Here is a 22760-nt window from a genome sequence, read left to right as displayed (position 1 = left end):
AGGAGCTTTCGATTTCAGAGCCCTGGCTGCTGACACGCCTGTCGTTTTCTCCACTGAACTGTTCTTCCTGTCCAGAACCTTTCCCTGCTCCCCCAGCTCCACACAGTTAACCGCTGATCTCCCCCCTGCCCTCACCAGCAGCCTCTTTATTCCCCCTCTGACACTTCAGAGCAGCAGCCGAGTCCTGAAATAGCTCCCCCGACCTGTCTTCTCTTTCATGTGTGATGCTATGCCTCTTTTCCTTTCTCTTCTAGGTGCTTTCGAAATATGAGGGGAAAAAAATCTCACTTCAGCAAATCTAATAATAAACTAATATAAATGACAGAAATGGCAAATATTTATTGAGCACTTAGTTTGCTCCAAGCTCTGAGCTAATACCTAACTTGCATGACCTCCGAATAAACACGTTTCTTTTTTTTTTTTTTTTTTTGTCTCACATAATGGCCTCTGGAAACACAGACTATTGTTGGTCTCAATGCAGCCCCACTCTTGGAGATGACAGTTATCGGTTGTGTGACCACACAACCGCTTTCAAGCAGCCCTTGGTGGCATGATAGCCATGCTCCGCAATCAACTCTCTGGTTATACGATGCTAGCACTGAAGCCAGAACTGGGAGGATGGATGGCCACTTCTCCCTTCCCATCCCAGATCATGAGACAAAAATGTCGCAATTTGATTTTACGCCACCAAAACTAAAATTTCCGTGTCTCTCACTATAATCACATCACTTTTGCTTGAAAATGCAACCTAAGTGTGTGAAGCTGTACACAGCCTAGCAGCTACAGTACTAAGAGTCAGGAAAAGAGGGCCAGTAGGTGGTGTGATGATTCAGGAGCTGGACTCCCACATGGATGACCACAGTTCAAGTCTCAAACCTGGCGGTTTGCTTTCTCGCTCTCTCTCTCTCTCTCTCTCTCCTGGTGAGTGCACATGCCCTGTAGCAAATTTTTAAAATAATAATAACAATAAATAAAATTAAATAAATAATTATTTTTTAAAAAAAATAGGAAAAGCAATACAGGGAAAACCGGGCTCCAAAACTATCTTTTGTCTACCTACAAAGTTCTTACCAAAATCAACACCCTGGGATGGGGCTTTCAATACTAGGAGGGAATCCCACTAGGGGTTGGGATAAGTCTTAGAGCTCTACAGCTGTGCGTCTCATTCTTACTTTTTAAATGGTCAGATCGGGACCAGCCGGTGGGATGATGGTCAAGTCACTGGACTCTCATGTCGTCTACTGACACGGTGGCTTAAAACTCACTCTCGGTACCTGAATGTGCATGCCCAAAATCCTGAGAGATGAATGGAGGAGAGAGTGCGATGTAGCCATTCCCCCTCAGGGGTGATTTCTTGTTTTCTGTCTGTCTCCCTCTGTCTCTCTGGCAACTACACACTCCTTATAGCAAAAATCTCTCTTAAAAAATTTAAAACTTTCAAAATTTAAATGGTCATTAACCGTTCTATTAAGATAGCAGCTGAACCTGGTCTCCCTTCTCAAAATCTTTCTCCCCTCTAACCAGTCTTCTTTCTACATATTGTCATAGTGGAATCTTTATTTTGAAGAATGTGGCTGTAATTAGTAAAAAGATATGTCATAACTTACATTTTTACCTACTGATACATCCCAAGACAAATAACCGTTCAATAAATATCTTTTTCACAAATAAATGAGTTAATCAATGAGTGATTATGATAAAACAGGAGTTTTGTTGCCCATGAAACATTTTTGTTTTTATATTTTCATTTTTTAGTTATTCTTTCCAGTGATGGCAAAAATGAAGAAACTGAGAACCCTCATATTCTTGACAAAAGAGAATTTTACAACATAGTTTTTAGAAAAGCACTATAACTTTAAATTAGCCCTATAAAAATAGCCTAAATGTGGACAGAACAGGAAGTCTTATAAGCAAAAATGTTTCTTTTTTTTTCTTTTTTTGGAGTGGATTCCTTACACGTTAGCATCCATCCCAGATAAATCAAGACATTCGGTTCTTTTTTTTTTTTTTTTGAGAGGTTTTTGCTATAGGGTGCGTGCGCTCGCCAGACAGACAGAGAGAGACAGAGAGACAGACAGAAAGCGAGAAATCACCCCCCAGGGGGGATGGCCACGCCGCGATCCCTTCTCCTCCGTTTTCCTCTCGGGATCTTGGGCACGCACGCACACGCGCCCGGCTTGAGTTTTAAGCCACCGGGTCCGGGACACGAACCGCGGTCGACTACATGGAAGTCCAGTGACATAGCCATTACGCTAACTGCTGGTTCCCCTGGCGTGAGTTTTAAGCCACCAGGTCTGGAATGCAAACCGCGGTCGACCACGTGGGAGTCCAGCGACATAGCGACATAGCCATATGCCAACTGCTGGTCCCAAGCAAAATGTTTCTACAACATGAAAATATTAAAGTTCATTGGTAATGAAATAGTAAGAAAATGGAGATATAATCACTCAATAAGATATTATTTATTGGTTAAAAATTATTATTAAATTTACATAACAAGTGAAAAAAGGAACTAGAAATACACATCACAGTAACATGTAAAACATGCAGAAAGTCATGCAGAAAATGATGGCAAGGTAATTAGATTTGAATTCTAGCTCCTTGTAAATGGCATATATTTAGGTGCTTTAGCCTCTGTGGCTCCACTTCTTTGCATTAATTACAATGCGAGGATAATAAAACAACTGATCTCATAGAAGTGTTGTCCAGAGGTACATGCATGCTATGGCTGAACTGGAATAAGCAGTCGCTAGATACGACTAACACGGTGAGCATGTGAGGGTGACGAGCTGTTTCACTTTCGAAATCTTCAGTTCTGTGCTAATATTACACACATCCTGGTAGTGGCCTCTTTATCTTTTTCCTCCATCCTCACTGAGAAATATCCAGATCTGGGTCATTCCAGCCCATGGGGCTCTTGCTCTCTCCTCCCAGGAACTCCTACAGTGCCTCCTGCTTAAAGCGGTTGCTTGGGGAATGAGCAGATGACATAGCAGTTATATCGCTGGACTCCCACATGGCTAATCGTGGTTCGAGTCCTGGACCCAAAGGCTTGAAACTCACACCGGGCGCGTGTGTGAGCGTGCTCAAGATCCCAAGAAGAGAACGGAGAAGGGACTGTAGCACGGCCATCCGCCCATGGGGTGATTTCTTGCTTTCTGTCTCTCTGTCTCTCTCTGTCTCTCCAGCAAGCATGTGGGCCCAATAGCAAAAATCCATCTCTCTTTAAAAAAAATTTTAAAAAAGAACAGCTGCTCGGCAGGGTTATTGCCTTGTGTGCGTCTACACCAATTCCCAGGGGGGAAAGGGGCACCCTGGGTTCCCCGTCACGGGGTCACGGGCCTGTGAGCACGTAACCAAATCTACCTCAGCAGGGCCATTTGAGTTTTTAAACTGTATTTATTTATTTATTTTAATTTGACCAGAGAGGGACAGAGTGAGCGAGAAAGTTCAGGATTCCAACCGTGGTCGACCATGTGGGAGTCCAGCGACCTTAACCACCACGCCACCTGCCGATCATTTGATTGTTAAACGCTCTGGGTTTGGCAATCCTAGGCAGAAACATCTAGGGCACCCAGCATGTTAGCTCTCTTTCCAGCTCTTCCTTAGTCACAGTTTATTCCTGTGGTCACCTAAGAGCTAAGGAGACACATCTTGGGTTGGCTTTCCTCAGGTGGAGATTTAGACCCACCTAGTTTGACAGGCCAGAAGAGCCTGCCGAGAGACACTATCCGTGCCCTCAAGAGGAACTAATGTTGTTGTCTTCCCTGTATGGTAATAAATGTAATAAGCCAGGTCAGTGGGGATTAGTTCCTAGAACAACAGAGAGAGAGGTGGGAAGCCAGAGACTAGGTGGTGGGAGACTTCCAGGGAAAGAACCATTTGACAGGCAGGCTCCCATTCCTATTCCGTTAGAACCATGCTCCCAGTCCAAAGGCTCCGCGTTTCTGTGCCCACCGTTCCCAGGAGCAGGAACCCTGCGAGCGGACGCCTGTCGCTGTGCCAGCCCCTCTCGCATCTGTCACATCAGCCTATGTCCAGTTACATATACAGGGACCTGATGGCAGTGCCTGGCTGTGGAGTTACTACAGGAAAATGAAGGTTACTCTAACTGTGACAACTGGGGTCAGGACGAACCAGATTAAAGCTTATATGGATATACAAAATAATAGACTAATGCTATTGTCTGCCTCTCTTACCTTATTTTATTAGAAGGAACATATTAATTATAATGAAAGCAAACTTGGACTCTGTGGGTTTCTAAAGAAAATTCCTTTGTGGCATCACGGCAGGATTTCCCACCATTTTTCTCTTTCTGATGAAATTAACTCCCCATGGTTGGTCAGCGGGATCGTCTAATTTTAGCCAATCAGCTTGGGAGCTGCTGTTGACCTCACAAAGGGAGAGAGAAGTATCTGCAGTCATAGCAACCGCCCGCTCGGCTCTGATCATCTCTGGACCCTTCCGCCTAATGACAGACACCGGCTTGCTTCTTAGATGATTAATCTTTTCCCCTGTGAACCTTCTTGAATACATTAGCTAAACAAGTCTGATAAATTTGTTTATCCCAAGACAATCATTAGAAAATTACCTGCAAAAGTAATTCTCACTAGAGCAGTTTGTGAATGGAAAGCCATATGGCAGATAAAAACAGCAATAAGCAATAAAATCTCTTGCTGTATATTGCAACAGGTTCGGAAAGTTTTTCCCCTTTAAGCTTCATTATTTTGTACTAAATCACAAACGTACAGCAGCCTAAAGGCCATTTTACGTAAGCAGAAGGACCTGTCTCCTACTCACCAGTCATTCCTCCAGCCAACACTGCATGCCTACTATGTGCTGGGCTCCGCCTCCACGGCCTCACAGCCCAGTGGGAGGAGGCAGATGTGCAGACATAATTACAGCACACTGCCAGGGCAGAACGGGCGGGGGGCTGCGACGGCACCAGAGTGGAGAACCGTCTCATTTCCAGAGTCAACAAAGACTTCACTGTAGTGACATTCAGAGTAGGCGACAGCGGGTGTGCAGGACTTTTCCGAGAGGAAATAGGCAAAGAGAACATCGAAGAAGCATGGACCTATACACAACTGTGATGGACTCCGGGCAGCACAACGTCTAGAGCCGCTGATGTGAGCCATACTTTTTTCTAGGAAAATGACCCTAGAAATACAGGCTGCGCCTTGTAAGATGGCATTAGCACCATGTAGGGCCTCCAGAAGATGGAGACAGGGCCAGCAGAAGGTGTGGTTAAGGTGCCAGACTCCCAAACGGCGAGCCGCGGTTTGAGTCCCAGACCGGGCGATTCGAAAACCATGCTGGGCACATGTATGTGCATGCCCAGAATCCCAAGAGGAGGATGGAGGAGAAGGGGCTGCAGCGCCGCCATTCCACCCGGGGGACTGACTTCTCACTTTCTTCTCTGTCTCCCCAGTGCACAGGCCCTAGGGCAAAAACCTAAAACTGTAAATAAATGAAAAGAAGACTGACCGAAGAAGCGCAAAGGGAGGGCTGACCCGGATGCTCCCTGAGGCAGCATCTAGGCTTTCCTGAGGTTGGCCGCTCTCAGTGACGCTCCCGCTTGCAGCAAGAGTGAGAGCAACGAGCGAGCGGACGCTGGAGCCGTGCTGCTAACGTGGGCCGTTTCAGGGGAGTGGACACAGGACAGGCTCAGCTTTGGGCGGGAGTTTTAAATGCAAGGGAGCAGCTGCGGAGGTAGGGGCCATCATCAGTGTGGCAGACCTGATAGACCCTACGCGCTTTCCTAAGCCAATGTTGGAAAAACTCCTCTGAGACCAGGACCTGACACAGAAGGCATGGTCTAGATGGTGGTTTTAGGAGGATGGGACGGCGGGACCGAGTACGAGGCCCCAGAGCAATAACCTGACTCCGGTAAAACGGGCTCCAGAATCAGGCTGAAGTGCTGGGAGCCGCGTAGCCAGCCCGTCCATCGTGGGAGCCCCAGCAGGACAGGCGCTGTCCGCCCAGACCCAGACCTCACGTCCGCGTTCCTGCGTCAGCAGGTCTGTCCGACGTCTCCGTCTGGGTCCCTCACTTCTTATGGCTTCCAGAGAAGGCACCCACCACAATCTCGCCCCACCGGCGCCTCAGAAAGGAGTCAGTCATTGAGTTGAGGAGTCCATATTTTCTAAATTTTCAACAGTAAGTGCATATTAGTTTGTTAATAAAAACTTAGTTTTAAAAAGATCAAAATTAGGACATAAATGATGACCCTTTAACAGCAAATACAGAGCAAGTTGGACGTAACTGTCATAACTGCTCACGAGCCACCTGCTCGGTACTGGGCCTCCAGCCAGGCCCCCAAGTTCCCGGTCATTTAAGCCTCAAGGTTAGTCTCAGAGGAAGGGCTGCTGTTAACGTGCCCACTGTACCAGTGGGGAACCAGTATTGGAAATGAATATGCATGCAGTCGTATTTTCGGATACCTGTTTAAATAAACAGTAAATGGGAAGAGAAGAACAAAAGAAATAAAGAAAAATTGTCAAGACCCAGGGTTTTACAGAGAATATTGCCTGGAAGCTATAAAGCATGTCATCCAGTCCAAGCACTGTGCGTCAGGCGCGGGTCGCAAGAAGCAGGTGGTCCCCGGGGCACCAGGTACAAGGACAACGTAGTGTAAGGTGCTGGGACACGTACCTTACGGGGGCGGGGAGGGCTTGACAAGGACACGTGGGGGCAGCCTCTGCTTGTGCGTGCTGCTGAGCCAGTGGCGGCTTCCCCGCCTGAGCGCCAGGCTTCCCACTTGAGACCCGATAAACAGTGCTTCATTTGCATCGCATGATAACCTCAAGGGGTGCGATTCTCCCCTGGCATCTATAGAGCGAGAAATAGAGCTCAGAGGTTAGCAAGCTTTCCCCAAGTTACACAGTTATTAAATGATACATCTAGGATTTAAACCCACCAGTGCATAATTCCAAAGTTTAGGTCTTTTCCACCACGCCGTAAAACCACAGAACTATACTGTCAACCCATTCCATGAGTTCGGGTGAATGTCCAAACTGGACCATCCCACACTGACACAGTGACGAGGCCCTCACTCAGTGTCCTTGTCTTCCTCATGCTTCCTCCACACAGCAGATCAAAAGGCAGCATTTCCCAGAGTCAGGACACAGAATGCTGCTTTATGAAATCACCTGTTGTGATTCCAAAAACCACAAGCTCCTCCCTTCTCTATTATTTATTCTTGGTCTCTCCAGTCCCTGAAGATCGGCTGTGTATACCACTCTAACCCCTCTCTCTGACTTCCTCTTCTCCCTCTCTCCATCCTTCCCTCTCTCCCTCTCTTTAAGGCTACAGGTCCGTATTCTCCTTTTTACAAAGAAGCTCTTCATCAATGATAATAGGTCCTCTGTCCCTTTTCCTCTCTGAAATGACATGAGAACTATTGACCTTAATCTTACCTCTGTAAAGGCAGTGCCATGTGTTTACAACTCAGGATGAGAGGCTGCAAGACCGTAAGGTCTTATAGGAGAGTTAAAAGGTCTTATCATTTAACCCAGACCTGCCACAAACTCTGAAGAGCATAAGGCCAAAACAATTTTTTTTTTAATTTAATAAAAAGGACCTTCCATACAAAATAACCTTTTCCATTCACTTTCTTGAATTAGCCAGAGGGAAGTAACCTTTAGGACAAACCTATCTAGGCAGAAAGTCTGAGTTTTGTAGGGACGACGGTACGTTCTATCTTCTTGTTCACCCTGAACTGCCCACAGGCAGAAATCACAAAACGTGTTGGGATTCTACAGGAGCAAAGCCAATGGAATGAGGAGATTTTCATTCAGTGCAGGGTCATTCTGGACTAAATAAAGGATCTAACCAGTGGTTGGGAGTGTCTAACAAAATTCAGGTTCCCTGGGGCAAGAGGATTGGCAGTAGTCTTTGGCGAGCATGCTGAGGTCCAGAAAAGGCCACCTTTTCTAGCGGTGACATACAGAAAACCAGGGGCCAGGACAAAGCTCAGCCCACACTGGTGTTTCTGGAAGATCTGTCTCCTGCTCTCCCATCCTCTAGGGACTGTGCCGACTCGTGTTGCACGCCATTGACGGAGGAACTGTTCCCCTTCCCGGGTCAAGAACCTGCTAGAGCTCCCCGCTGCCTCCTACGACCGGCGTAACTGCAGCTTGGTTGGCTCGGACATTCTGGCTCACGCTCGTTAACCCCATGTAACTAATTACGGCATCCCCTACTGCCCCCGTAGTGTCCATTTCATTTTAACTGTGATCACCTTATTTTCCACCTACTGCAAACTCCTGCCCAATTTGCCATTCTTTCTTATGCTCAGTATTTCTCAAATCACTTGGGATTCACTTAAAGGAATGGAATCGAACACGCCATTATCATATGGTTGTCCCTGCAATCTGCCTAACTAGTTACCACCCGGCTGTGCTGAACCATGGTTCTTTGACACTCCGGAGAGGTACATGCTTACTAAGTTACATATTCCCATAGGCACACACTCAGTTTTAGAGCTGCGATGTTCAACACAGGTGTGTTGGAGTTGTGACTTCACCACTTACAAGCTGTGTGGCCGGGAGTGAATAACAGAACCTCTTCCAAAGCTCAGTTTCCTCATCTGTAAATACAAGGGTAGTCATGGGACCTGACTCAGAGAGTTAGTCCTAAGCTTCAGGCATCTGCTGCAGAGTATGCAGGCACAGGGCTCCATGCATACCTCTGGCTATTGGGGGTGGTCGCAGCCCTTCCCACAGCTGGCTCAGCCACCCTAAGACGGCTCACTCCACCCCGCGCTTTCACACTGTATGCACATAACAACTTAGAGACACATAGGGAAACGTTATGTCTTAGGAAGGGTTTCCCTTCAGCAAAGTCTGAGGCAGATCCTCTTTCAGATAATTTCCTGGGAGAGTGTTCTCGGGAAAGGGGCATGAAGGACGCAGGGCAGTGTGTGTGAGGAAGGGAAGAGGCACTGGTTGAGGTGTCAACTCTTGCAAATAAGCTTTAGTCTGGTCTCATGGAGGGGCTCTGGAGCACAGAGTGCATCCCAGTGCCAACCCCGCTGCAGAAGGGGTTCGGCTAGTCTCTAATGCCCACGTGGGCCTGCGGCGTCCCCCACTGTGTCACACAACCTCACGAAGCCTTTGAAGGCTTGTGCGGTAAGAGTAAGTCACTTAATTTCTCTAAGCTTTCATTCCTCACCTCCACAATGGCAGTGATGATAATTATATTGTAGGTCGTTGTCAGGGTTTAGAAATAACACAGTCCTGAACCCTGACAGTAGACGGGCACACCTATTTCCCCATCGGCTGGTTCACCTGTGTGCATTATGCATCTAAGTGCTCCCACTTATGTGTCTCTGCTCACACTCTCTCTCCTCTAAACTGTGGCTCCCCCAAAATCACGCTGGAGCACCTGTGTGCAAAGCACGTGCACACATACCCATACATGCATGCACACTCTTCCCCTCAACCTGCACCCACCCCCAAAAAAACCTCCCATGCATCTTCTACTTTCAAACCTGGTTCAAGTCCCACCTCCTCCTTCAGCCTCATCAACTTCCTCAAATTCTTACTGACATTCTCCCTCCCTAAAATCATTTTTCACTTAGCTCCATGTAGCCTAATATGTATTTGATATGTAATTGATTGCTGATCAACTAGTGTCTGTTGGTCTCTTACAGCCTGACTTTATATTTCTATTCCTCAGCTCCCAACCCACCACAGGATTCAGACAAGGTCTAAGCATCTAGCACAGGCTCAATATAGCCTCTTGGTTGATTAAAAAGTGCTTCTTGATCAGAAGGACAATTAAATGCGTTGGCTGACCATTGCAATCCTCTAGATGACCACGGCTAGTGAAGCCCTTCCCCGCGCTCCACAGGGGCTCAGCCAGGAACCTAGACCAACAGCACGTGTGAAACAGGTGGTGACTGGTAACGCTTCTCCTGCCGTTTAGCTCGCAGATGGGTCTTAGGTGAGCGTTTGCTACCGGACTCTACAGTTTCCGAAAATTGGTGTCCCAGGAGATGCGAAGTGGAATGCCCACCCCAGCTCGGACTCTGCTGCAGGCTGTGCACGTGTTACCACAGCAGTGGAGTGCTAGGCTTCTTGCAGCATCCCGAAATCGCTTCTCAAACCAGCTTACGTATTTAACACGTACAGTGTGGCTGTGTCCTCATTTACATGAACAGCACATCTCTAGAAAGTGGCCGCTGATTGGAACTTTTGGGGACGGGAATCAAGTTATATGTGAAGTTCCCTTTGAGCTCGTTTTCAGTGATGGTATGTATGATGCTATAGAAATTGTCCCTGCTCATAACTACCCATTCCTTTGCTTAGTTAATTTTATTTATTTACTTATTTATTTATTTTAATTTTTGCTATAGGGCACATGGACTCACCAGAGAGGGGGGGAAGGAAGTGAGAAATCACCCTCCAGGTAGGATGGCCATTCGCAGTCCCTTCTGCTCCAATCCCCTCTCAGGATTTTGAGCACGCACACACACGTGCCTGGCATGCTTTCTGGGCTGTCAGGCCTGGGACTCAGACTGCACAGCTGGCCGTGCCGGATCCATGCCTAACCTCCATACTACCTGCTGGCCCGATTTAGCTCGTTTTAACAGAGTAGCTATGAATCGGATGTGTCTAAATTTTTCTTTCAGGCTTTTTGAAAAGTAAATAAAATTTTTTAAAAGACCAGAATTCAATGCTGCTTCTTCTTTGACATCTTTTTTCCCAATTCAAACTACAATTTATTTATTTAAAAATAGAACTTATTTCAATATCATAATCCCATTTTACAGGTGAGAAAGTGAAAATTTGTAAGAGTTAAATATGAGGGTTACACATATGTTGCTTTTTAGGGCGACCAAAACGAAACCCCGTGGGCTGGGTGGCTCAAACGTGTTTTCTCACACTTCTGCAGGGAGGTCTGAGATAAAGGCTTACTAGGATTGACTTCTCCCGTGTCTTCTCACCTTAGCTTGCAGAAGATGTCAGCTAGAGGCGGATGTCTGTATCCAGCACAAAATCCACACTTACAGCCCTGGTCCCCGGCGCGAGGCATCTGGAGGTGTACTTCTAGGCAGTTTGGAGGTGGGACCTCCATGATGGGCTCCGTGGCTTTATAAAAGGAAGAGACAGCCTGCTTCCTGCATCACGCCTGCAGAAGGGCCAGGACGGCAAAACCGGGAAGAAGGCCTCACCGGGAAACAGACCAGACAGGCCCCCGATTTGCCTTCCAGCCTCCAGAGCGGAGGAAAGGAAATGTCTGTGGTTTAAACCACTTAGTCTATGGTATTCGTACCGGATTCGGGCCGAGGCACCATCTTCTCCGAGTGTCTTCACGCGCTGGCTCTTCTGTGCGTGCCTGTGCTCTAACCGCCGCTTCTTACAAGGACACCAGTAGACATGGAGTGAGGCCCTCCCCGTGACCCCATTTACTGTTTTTACTTCTGGGCAGGACTAGCTTCAGACACATCACGTGCTCAGGCAGAGACCGGGCCTTGGGCACGTAAATTTGGTGGTGGTGGGAGGAACAATCCTGCCCCAAACCCACAGCTGGTGGGTAAGGAGTCAGGACTGGAACCCAGCGGGCCGAAGACCGAACCCAAGTCTCACTTCCACCTTTGTCTACATTTTTCCCTTGATCTTTGTTATTTTCAGAATTATTTTAAGGGAAAGGTATCAAGTAAATAAAAGGTTTCATTTGCATTTCTCTACAGGCATTTCTGTACAATACAATATAGATGTAACTGAGAACTTTCCCCTGTGCAAAACTGTATATCAAAAAATTAGAGTTTGTGAGGAAAATAAAGTTGAGCAGACCACTCAAAATCTGTGAAACTTTGTAATAGGGTACAAATAAAAATATTGGTTTTTTATTTTATTTTAAAGTTTTGCCAGCGGGTGCATGCTCTTGCCAGAGAGAGACAGGGAGAGAGAGCGAGGGAGAGAGAGCGAGGGCAAGCGAGAAAGCATTCCCCCATGGGAATGGTTGCTCTGCAATCCCTTCTCCTCCACTCTTCCCTCCTTCCCTCCTTTTGTAGAAATTGTCCCTGCTCATAACTACCCATTCCTTTGCTTAGTTAATTTTATTTATTTACTTATTTATTTATTTTAATTTTTGCTATAGGGCACATGGACTCACCAGAGAGGGGGGGAAGGAAGTGAGAAATCACCCTCCAGGTAGGATGGCCATTCGCAGTCCCTTCTGCTCCAATCCCCTCTCAGGATTTTGAGCACGCACACACACGTGCCTGGCATGCTTTCTGGGCTGTCAGGCCTGGGACTCAGACTGCACAGCTGGCCGTGCCGGATCCATGCCTAACCTCCATACTACCTGCTGGCCCGATTTAGCTCGTTTTAACAGAGTAGCTATGAATCGGATGTGTCTAAATTTTTCTTTCAGGCTTTTTGAAAAGTAAATAAAATTTTTTAAAAGACCAGAATTCAATGCTGCTTCTTCTTTGACATCTTTTTTCCCAATTCAAACTACAATTTATTTATTTAAAAATAGAACTTATTTCAATATCATAATCCCATTTTACAGGTGAGAAAGTGAAAATTTGTAAGAATTAAATATGAGGGTTACACATATTTTGCTTTTTAGGGCGACCAAAACGAAATCCCGTGGGCTGGGTGGCTCAAACGTGTTTTCTCACACTTCTGCAGGGAGGTCTGAGATAAAGGCTTACTAGGATTGACTTCTCCCGTGTCTTCTCACCTTAGCTTGCAGAAGATGTCAGCTAGAGGCGGATGTCTGTATCCAGCACAAAATCCACACTTACAGCCCTGGTCCCCGGCGCGAGGCATCTGGAGGTGTACTTCTGGGCAGTTTGGAGGTGGGACCTCCATGATGGGCTCCGTGGCTTTATAAAAGGAAGAGACAGCCTGCTTCCTGCATCACGCCTGCAGAAGGGCCAGGACGGCAAAACCGGGAAGAAGGCCTCACCGGGAAACAGACCAGACAGGCCCCCGATTTGCCTTCCAGCCTCCAGAGCGGAGGAAAGGAAATGTCTGTGGTTTAAACCACTTAGTCTATGGTATTCGTACCGGATTCGGGCCGAGGCACCATCTTCTCCGAGTGTCTTCACGCGCTGGCTCTTCTGTGCGTGCCTGTGCTCTAACCGCCGCTTCTTACAAGGACACCAGTAGACATGGAGTGAGGCCCTCCCCGTGACCCCATTTACTGTTTTTACTTCTGGGCAGGACTAGCTTCAGACACATCACGTGCTCAGGCACAGAGACCGGGCCTTGGGCACGTAAATTTGCTGGTGGTGGGAGGAACAATCCTGCCCCAAACCCACAGCTGGTGGGTAAGGAGTCAGGACTGGAACCCAGCGGGCCGAAGACCGAACCCAAGTCTCACTTCCACCTTTGTCTACATTTTTCCCTTGATCTTTGTTATTTTCAGAATTATTTTAAGGGAAAGGTATCAAGTAAATAAAAGGTTTCATTTGCATTTCTCTACAGACATTTCTGTACAATACAATATAGATGTAACTGAGAACTTTCCCCTGTGCAAAACTGTATATCAAAAAATTAGAGTTTGTGAGGAAAATAAAGTTGAGCAGACCACTCAAAATCTGTGAAACTTTGTAATAGGGTACAAATAAAAATATTGGTTTTTTATTTTATTTTAAAGTTTTGCCAGCGGGTGCATGCTCTTGCCAGAGAGAGACAGGGAGAGAGAGCGAGGGAGAGAGAGCGAGGGCAAGCGAGAAAGCATTCCCCCATGGGAATGGTTGCTCTGCAATCCCTTCTCCTCCACTCTTCCCTCCTTCCCTCCTTTTGGGATTTAGAACACACACACACACACACACACACACACACACACACGTCATTTGTGCTTTCCGAGTTGACAGACCAGGACTCGAACCACAACTGGCCATGTGGAACCCAACTACCTTAAATACCAAGCCACCAGCTGGCCCAACAGTCTTAAGAAATATCTAGCCTTTAAATTTCTATTGGTGCATTTGCACCCAGCCGCAAATTGGTCTCCATCATTTTCAGCCTTAACCCCACAGCCTGGGAGTCACCGTCCTTCAACATGGATGTATCAAAGATCCTTTGCATCTAATAGCAACCACTTTAATCGAAATTTTACAAACATTATCCTGAGTGCTGGCTTCATAAAGACAGAGTCTTTGTAGTCTCCTTAATATTGTTTATGAGCACCCTGCTCATCAAGACTAGCGAACTTCAAAGGTCTCTGAAACTGTGAAGCCCACACACGCTTCTATCTTCCAGAACTGGTAAAGCAATTATCATAATAACAGCTACCGTTTACCAAAAGCGTACCAGGTGTCAGACTGTGAACTAAGGGTTCTGCACGTTCACGCTCAATGACAACTCTGCAGCGAAAACATTCTCATCACCACCTTTCAGCTAAGGAAACTGAGGCACAGAGAAATGATAGGACTTCTCTAAAAATAGACTTATCCCACTTAACCCGGAACTTTATAGGGATCTGTGTTCATTGTCATCGTGTTCATTTAGAGCCATTCTTTCAGGCATTAGTAATCTTTTTACATTTGTCATCTGTTTTATCAATTCTCCTCATAAGCTAAAGTTCTCTGCCAATTGATTAACATTCACACACCCTCATTTAATTAACAGAGACACTGAACAGAATCAAAATTAGACTCTCACCCCCGCAAAGAATCTCCCTCCAAAATCATACAGATAAGCTATTCATCCATTCAACTCTCCTACCATTCAGCCTTCACTGAACACCCAGGAGTTTTTCAGGAAAGCCCGTACCATCTTGATGGGGACAAGATACAGTTTGTCCAAGCATTTCGTTCTTCAACCAAACCAAGAATGGCTCTGCTTTTCTTTGGGGTACTTAGAATTCATCAGATTTATCATTTGGTTTTCATTATTTCCAATTTTTATTGCTGAAATTTAGTAGTCCCACTTTTACTTTTTCTTTTTAGGTTTCTGCCATGGTGCACCCGTACTCGTCAGAGAAAATCAGAGAAAGGCAAAAAGAGGGAAAGTGAGACATCACCCCCAAGAGGGATGACCACACCACAATCCCTTCTCCTCTCTTCTCTCTCGGGATTTTTGGGCAAGCACGCACACATGCCTGGCATGAGTTTCAAGTCACCAGGTCCAGGACTCAGACTCTGGTTGGCAATGTGGAGTACCACGTGGAAGTACCTTACCTGCCACACCACCTGCTGGCCCCCCTGTGTGTGTGTGTGTGTGTGTGTGTGTGTGTTTAATTGGTTTCTTCCACGAGAACAGGAGAGAGAGACAGCACCCCCAACAGGGTCTTGACACTGTTCCCCGTCCTGAGCTTCAGGCACCCCTGGTCACAGGCACAAAAGTGCCCGAGATTCTCCAGATGCAAACTGAAACCTTCGCGTGTGCATTGGCCTCGCACAGAGTTGCATTTTACCTTTGTAGCATTGTCCAGCCCCTTTTCCTCCTTTTGATGATAGCAATAGTGTGAGTTCATTTTCTTTTTCTTTTTTAATTTGCCAGAGGGCCCATGCACTCATCAGAGGGCGTGAGCTCTGGCTCTCTGACCAGTGATCACACCAAACAGCGGCAAGAAACCACGCTGACAACTAGGGTTGACTCTTGGTTTGATAGATGTGTTGTTCTTAGTCAGTGGCATGATTTTTCATTTCGTTTAGTTTTGTTGTTTTGTTTTGTTTTGTATTAATTTGCCGGAGGCCAGGTGCACACATCAGAGCAAGACAGAGAGAGAGAGAGAGAAGGTGAGAGAGCGATCCCTCAGGGACTATTCACGCCTCCCTCTCTCTTCCATCTGTCCCTCCTTTGGGGATTTTTGCCTCATGTGTTTTTCAAGCCTCCAGGTCCTGGACTCAAACTGCGCAGTCAGCCACGTGAGATCCAGCTCGCTTAACCACCACATCACGGGCAGGCCCATCTATGTGCTCCTGTTGCTAACATGCTGCTTGCCTGGCTCACATTAGGCCTTCATAAATATTTACTAAATAAGCATATTAACAGGCAGACGAATGAACGACTCTATAGCTCACAAGCTAATTCACTTGCCACTACCAACAGACCTCTTGCTAAAGTCAGGAGTGATTCTGGACCTAGACCAGGCTGCATCTACACAAGGTGGGTATCATGGATACAGGCCGGAGGTAACACGTGTCTATAAAAAGAAAGATAACTGGGAACCAGCAGTTAGCGTAATGGTTATGTCGCTGGACTCCACGTAGTCGACCGCAGTTTGCATCCCGGACCCGGTGGCTTAGAACTCACGCCGGGTGCGTGTGCGTGCATGCCCAAGATCCCAAGAGGAGAGTGGAGGAGAGGGGATTGCGGCGTGACCATCTCCCCTGGGGGGTGATTTCTCGCTTTCTGTCTCCATGTCTCTCTCTGTCTGTCTGGCGAGTGCACGCGCCCTACAGTGAAAATCTCTCCAAAAAAAAAAAAAAAGATATATGTAGTAGTGTGGTGGCAAATGCTTAAGAGCCAGCTTCCCAGAAACAAAATAACCCCGGTTTGTAGTATCTGTTGATTTTCATTGTGTAAAGGAGGAGTCTTCAAAAAGACCATGTCTCTCACTCAGTTTGTACCAAATATCCTCACTCTATGGCAGAAATTGAGAGATCTGAAGACCTGATAGTGGGGAGGATAAGCATAGATACCAGTGACTGTAAGGCGGGAGAGTGGATGGTAGAGTGTGGGTGGTAGACGGTAGGTGTGAGGTGCAAAGGGAAGAAATGTTTAACAGACAAAAAAATGTAAAGTTTTCTGTTGAAAAAAATATATATTGGGACCAGCAGTTAGTGTAATGGCTATGTCACTGGACTCCCATGTAGTCGACCGCGGTTCGAGTCCCGGAACCAGTGGCTTAAACTCACTCCGGGCATGTGTACATATAGTATACAACACAATGAAGACTTTATGTAAAATGTAAAATTAATCTGAAAATTAAAGTAAATAAATAAATAAAACTAAAAAAACACACACACAAAGTCCATGAAAGATGCACTTTATGAAAAAGCAATACATGAATTTCAAAAATATTTGCACCAAAATAAACTCATACTTTAATTCCATTTCCCATGAAATTTTTGACATCCCTTTGCTTCTCACTGTGGTTAAAGCCATGTCACTAAAGGTTCATTTGTGAGGAACCACACATAATTAGCTCTCTCTGAAACAGCGTGAGCCAGCTGCAGTACCCTAACCAGCCACTCAGGCCATCTCAGGATTCAGTATTCAGAGGCAGATCATTATCCCTTTTTCATTGCATGTGTGTTGCATAACTATATTCAAATAAAAAAAAAAGAGATAAAATATTTTTAAATACAATATACAGAAATGCAAACATTGCCATAGTAAATAAATATTTACTGACATGGGAAGATATTCCATATCAATATTTTTAAATGGGGGATGGTGTCAAAACAGTGCATATATACTTTATTGAAAACACAAATGAAAACCCAAATTTATACTAAAAACAGTTCAAAGTGAAACTTCAAGGTGTCAAAGTAAAAATCAAATATCACAATCGGGGAAAATAGACATCAATGAAGGAATATAGAGACTTTTTAGTAGCAGCAAAAGATACTAGAAAACCCTAAATGTCATTTTCAAACTGTTGAGAGAAAATAGCTGTCAACTTAGAATTCTGTAACCAACTAAACTATCATTCAAGAATGACAAACGAATGAGGACTAAGAGATTTATAATACTCGCAAATTGTCACTTAAAGAAATGTTAAATGAATCTGAAAGAACAACTACAAAAAGAAATAAATACAGATTTAAAAAGTAGAATGCAAGAGTTAAACTAAAAGCAGGTAAATTAGTATGAAATACTTTAAAGTAATTACTGAAAGCTTAGAAATAGAATTCAAAATATTTAACCCAGTTAAAAAGAATAAAGAAAACGTAGTCAACTTTAAAAAGAAGGCAAGAAATGAGAAAAGGAAAATAGAAAAAAATAAAAACCGTCGCGCATTGGGGCCAGCAGGCGGTGCAGTGGTTGAGGTGTTGGACTCCCACACGGCCGACTGCAGTTCAAGTCCCAGAACCGGTGGCTTGCGCTCTCACTTTCCCCTGCTCTCACTCTGTCTCTGTCTGGTGAAAGCACATACCCCATAGCAATTTTTTTTAAAAAAATAGATATAATTAAATAAATATATTTTTTAAAAGCACAATACATAGATATGTAAAATAACAAAATATTCGATACATCTATAATCACAATAAATAGAACTAAAGTAATCAGTTAAAACACAGATGTTGTCAAACTGTAAAAAAAAAAAAAATGAATCCAAGTGTATACTACTTCAGAGGCACATCTAAGACAAATAGAGATCAGGAAGGGTTTTTTTTTTTTGCTTCAAGTTTATGTATTTATTTTATGGGAGTGAGAAACAGGAGGGAGAGAACAAAAACAAGTACCCTCAATAGAGTCTCACACTGTGACCCCTTCCCTAACTTCCCAGCCAGTCAGGATCATAGAAACGCATGCCTGTGGTGTACAGGTTGACAGAGGAATAAGATGACAAAATTTCACGTAGATCCAACGTCATTTGAGCAGATAGTTTCTGGGGCACAAATAAGTTGGCCCAGGAATAGTTTTCAAATATATTTTGGTTCAATGTTGAGGCTGGATTTGCTTTAGCTTTCAACTACCAAGCACCAGCATCCTAAGTATTAGATCTTCAGGAAACTCGTGATGTATTTTTCTATGTTCTTTTATGCAAATATGCATCATGAATTTCCTGACGGCCCAAGGATTACTTACAAAATCTTATCAGGGTTGTCTTTTTTTTTTTCTTTTTTGGAGAGGTTTTTAGCTATACGGCGTGTGCGCTCGCCGGAAAGAGAGAGACAGAGAGACAGGAGGCGAGAAATCACCACCCAGGGAGGATGGCCACGCCACAATCCCTTCTCCTCCATTCTCCTCTCAGGATCTTGGGCACACACGCATACGCACCCAGCATGAGTTTAAGCCACCGGGTCTGGGACTCGAACTGCTGTCAACTACGTGGGAGTCCAGCAATACAGCCATTACACTAACCGCTGGTCCCTCAGGATTGTCTTTAATGCTAAACATATAGTATTCTGACATACATATACTCCAACATGTGTATATATGCATATATGTATACATGAATACATATATATGACACATATGGTAGAACTGGGATTTCCGGTCAACTATATTTAGCACCAGAGTTTTCTGCTTTCTGCTGAATAATCTCTAGGCCATGTTCTTAAATATCCCAGGCAGACTATCTCCTTCAAATAAGTGGGATTTTTTTATTTGTTTGTTTTCATGATTTCGAGGGAAACATGAACACACATGAAGAAATATAGCCAGTAGTCATAGAATGTCATTAATGAAAAGTCTTAAGTGTTTCCCTAGAAGACGTTATTTTTAAGACCACAAATCTCTCAGAGGATCTAAATAGTTATGCACCCAGTAAAAAGAATAAGGCCCATAATCTGAATTATAGGTACTATGTATGGGGATTTACAAACCCCACAACCCCAAAAGTCAGTCTTGGAACCACATTAACAACCATACATGGATTCCAGTTTACAAACCTATAGTGACAAGATAGACAGAAAGTATCGTTAAAAACAAAAATGTTTGTGTAAGCATGCCCAAACCTGCCTATCCGAGTTGTAGAAGAAGGAGAGAGAGGGCCTGCCTACCCTGACTCCGCAGTATTCTGTCTACCAATGTTTATCATACAAAAAACAAGTAACAGTTTCTCCTACCTTAAGAGCTACTTTAAATAAAAATCTTGGGCTAATTAATGAGTTAGCTATTATTTCAACGATGCAGAAGGCCCTCATTATAGTGAAAGAATCATTAAAATGCATGTTAAGTTTAGAGGCCTTGCTGATATATAGCATGCCTTCAAAATCGAGCAAAGACCAGCAGATGGTGTAATGGTTATGTTGCTGGACTCCCATGTAGTCGACTGTGGCCCGAGTCTGGGACTCGGCGTGTCTTAAATCTCATGCTGGACTCGTGTGTGTGCATGCCCAAAATCTCAAGAAAATAATGGAGAAGAAGGGATTGCAGAGTGGTTCCTCCCCACACCTCCCCCGGGGAAGGGTGATTTCTTGGTTTCTATCTCTCCATCTCTCCAATGAGTGCCCACACTTTGCAGCAAAGATCTAAAAAAAAAACAAGCAACAGATTTGCAACAAAGGTGTGTGAAGACCATCCATCAGGGGAAGTACAGTCTCTCCAATAAATGGTGGTGGGGAATTGAATATCTACGTGCAGAACTCTACCTCTATTATCATCAAATACAACAATCACCTCAAAGTAAATTTAAAAATTAAAAAATAAGGCCTGAAACTATAAATCTAGTAGGAGAAAACACAGAAGAAATGCTCTAGAACATAGGTTTTGTCAGAGAGCTTCTGGTAAGACCTCAAAAGCATAGGTAATAAAAGCAAAGCTAGACAGATGTGATTATATCAAACTAAAAAGCGTCTGCACAGCAGAGAAAACAACTGATAGAGTGAAGAGACCACCTACAGAATGGGAGAAAATACTTGCAAACGACACGCCTAACAAGGGATTAGTGACCAGAATATACAAAGAACTCAACTCAGCAAAAAGAAAAACAAAAATCCAATTTAAAAATAGGCAAATTAACTTCTCAAAAGGAGACATACAAGACTAACAAGAATATGAAAAAATACTCAACATTACTAATCATCAGGAAAATGCAAATTAAAACCAACATGAGAGAGCATCTCATCCCAGTTAGTATAGCTATTTCAAAAAGACAAAAAATAATAATAATAATGACAAATGCTAGTGAGGTTACAGAGAAAGGAGAATTCCTTTACATTCTTGAGGGGGATTTAAATTAGTACCATCATGATGGAAAACAGCATGGAGGTTCCTCACAAAAACTAAAATAGAACTGCTGAGCCAGCCCATGGCATGGTGGTTTAGGTGGATCTCACATGGCCAAGTACAGGTCAAGTCCTGGACCCAGTGATCGGAAAAACATGCTGTAGATATAACCACGTGTGCTCAAAATCCTGAAAGGAAGGAGAAATTAAGGGATTGTGGCATGACCATTCCCCATGAGGATGCTTTCTCACTTTCTTTGTCTCTCTCATGAGCACATGTGCTCCTCTGACTCCCCTTCCAAAAAAAAAAAAAGAAAGAAAAAAAGAGGACTGACATAGGATCCAGTAATCCCACTTCTAGGTTTATACCCAGAGGAGAGGAAGTGAGCGTGTGGTAGCAATACGGACACTCCAATGTTTACTGCATCTCTAGTCACAACAGCCAAGATACGGAGTCAACTTAAGTATCTAGGTAAGTATAAAGAAAATGGGGTACACACACACAGAACGCTATTCAGCTACTAGGAAGAATGAAATTGTGTCAATCAAGGCAACGTGGACAAGCTTGAAGGACAGTATGTTAAGTGAAATAATCCAGGAGAGAAAGAGTAATGTTTTCATTCATGTGTGGAAACTAAAAAAGCTGGTCTCAGAAATAGTGGAATAATGAAGACTGGAGGCTGGGAAGGTAGGGAGAAGGGAAGATAAAGAGAAGTTGGTTAATGAATACAAAATCACAATTAGATGAGAAAAATAGCTCTATAGTGCACTAGAACAACTATAGTTAATGATAACATAGTGTGTATTTCAGAATAGCTAAAAGAAAGGATTTTGAACATTCCTAACGCAAAGCAATAATCACTATGTGAGATGATGAATATACTAATTACTCTGATTTGAGCATTACATATGGTATTAATGTACCAAAAACTGGTACCTTATAAACACTTACAATTATTATGTATCAGTGAAAAATAAATAATAATAATAATAAAACCAGGCATAAACATAAAGAGAAATTAGGAGCAAGTGGAGTTAAGCAAGTTGGTCTCTGAAATGATAATGCTTTCTAATAAGGGGCTTCCAGGTGTTGGGATATACAACTTAAATTAAAATATCTTAAAATAATCTGGAGCTATCAGAGAATTTTGCTTTAAGACTATATATTATTGTAAATAAAAGCATATCATTTTTTTAACTGAGTAAAGATGGAAATTATCTTCTATTAACTCACATAAGGTTTGTCATAATGTCGTCGTCTTCTAAGATTTTTCTTTTTGGCTTTTTGAAAACATGGTTTGAAATGCATGTATTAACAATTGCTAAATCGTGGTACTAGGGTAACTCTTGTCCAAAGACAGTTGCACAGAGTTTCTGGGAGGTGGAGTTAAACTGAAGCAAGCTTTCTTCCTCTAAGATTTAAAAAAAAAAAAAAAAACAAAGGTTTGACTGGAGAGATGAAAATAGGAAAATCTTTTATTTCAGAAACTGCATTTTTTTCTGATCAGTTCAAAAATTACATTTTCTATATTTCTATTTCATTATTACTACAAAATGTTCTTCAATAAGAATAAGTCAAAATTTTTTATGGGAGCGTCAGTAAGCAGAAATATAATTTTATGTTCTAGCTATTAAAATATTCCATTATTCTATGGAATGCACGTAAGATGAGGGAGTAAATTAACATTTATGCCCCCCATAAATTTGAATTATGCTGTCCTGAGCCACAGCCTATTGGCTCATAAATGCTGACATATGGTCCTAAAGCATACCCCATTGTCCAAAAGACACTGCATTTGGGAGTTCTACAACTGACCATAGCCAGAGACAAACTCGGGCTCATGTTGCTCCTCTCAACTGAATTTCTAAACTTTCTGCGATGGATAAGTGAATCTGAAGCATGCCGGGTCCATATGAGGAGTCGGCTTGCTAAGGCCTGGGAAAG

The 22760-nt window shown here is 43.9% G+C and overlaps 2 long non-coding RNA genes across 4 annotated transcripts in view; one reads left to right on the top strand and one right to left on the bottom strand.

Annotated features, from left to right (window-relative positions):
* Positions 1 to 6764, bottom strand: part of LOC102487384 (uncharacterized) — a 16457-nt gene extending 9693 nt beyond the window's left edge. Inside the window, exon 1 of one of the 3 annotated variants that reach the window (XR_001370310.1) lies at positions 6655 to 6764. This is a non-coding gene — a long non-coding RNA (uncharacterized LOC102487384). Of the gene's footprint in view, positions 1 to 4199; positions 4275 to 5487; positions 5558 to 6654 lie in introns of those variants that run through there. The other 2 variants (XR_001370309.1, XR_001370308.1) reach the window with 2 other exon arrangements.
* On the top strand, positions 6103 to 9970 carry LOC102487101 (uncharacterized). The gene is made up of 3 exons (XR_334386.1): positions 6103 to 6159; positions 8029 to 8180; positions 9682 to 9970. It is a non-coding gene; the product is annotated as an uncharacterized LOC102487101 (long non-coding RNA).
* Positions 9971 to 22760: the final 12790 nt, after the last annotated feature.

This window comes from Tupaia chinensis, unplaced genomic scaffold (genome assembly GCF_000334495.1).
Source record: "Tupaia chinensis unplaced genomic scaffold, TupChi_1.0 Scaffold000212_1, whole genome shotgun sequence".
Taxonomy (NCBI): Eukaryota; Metazoa; Chordata; class Mammalia; order Scandentia; family Tupaiidae; genus Tupaia; species Tupaia belangeri.
Note: the sequence above shows the minus strand (reverse complement) of the source record. Positions and strands in the feature narration are given on the sequence as shown.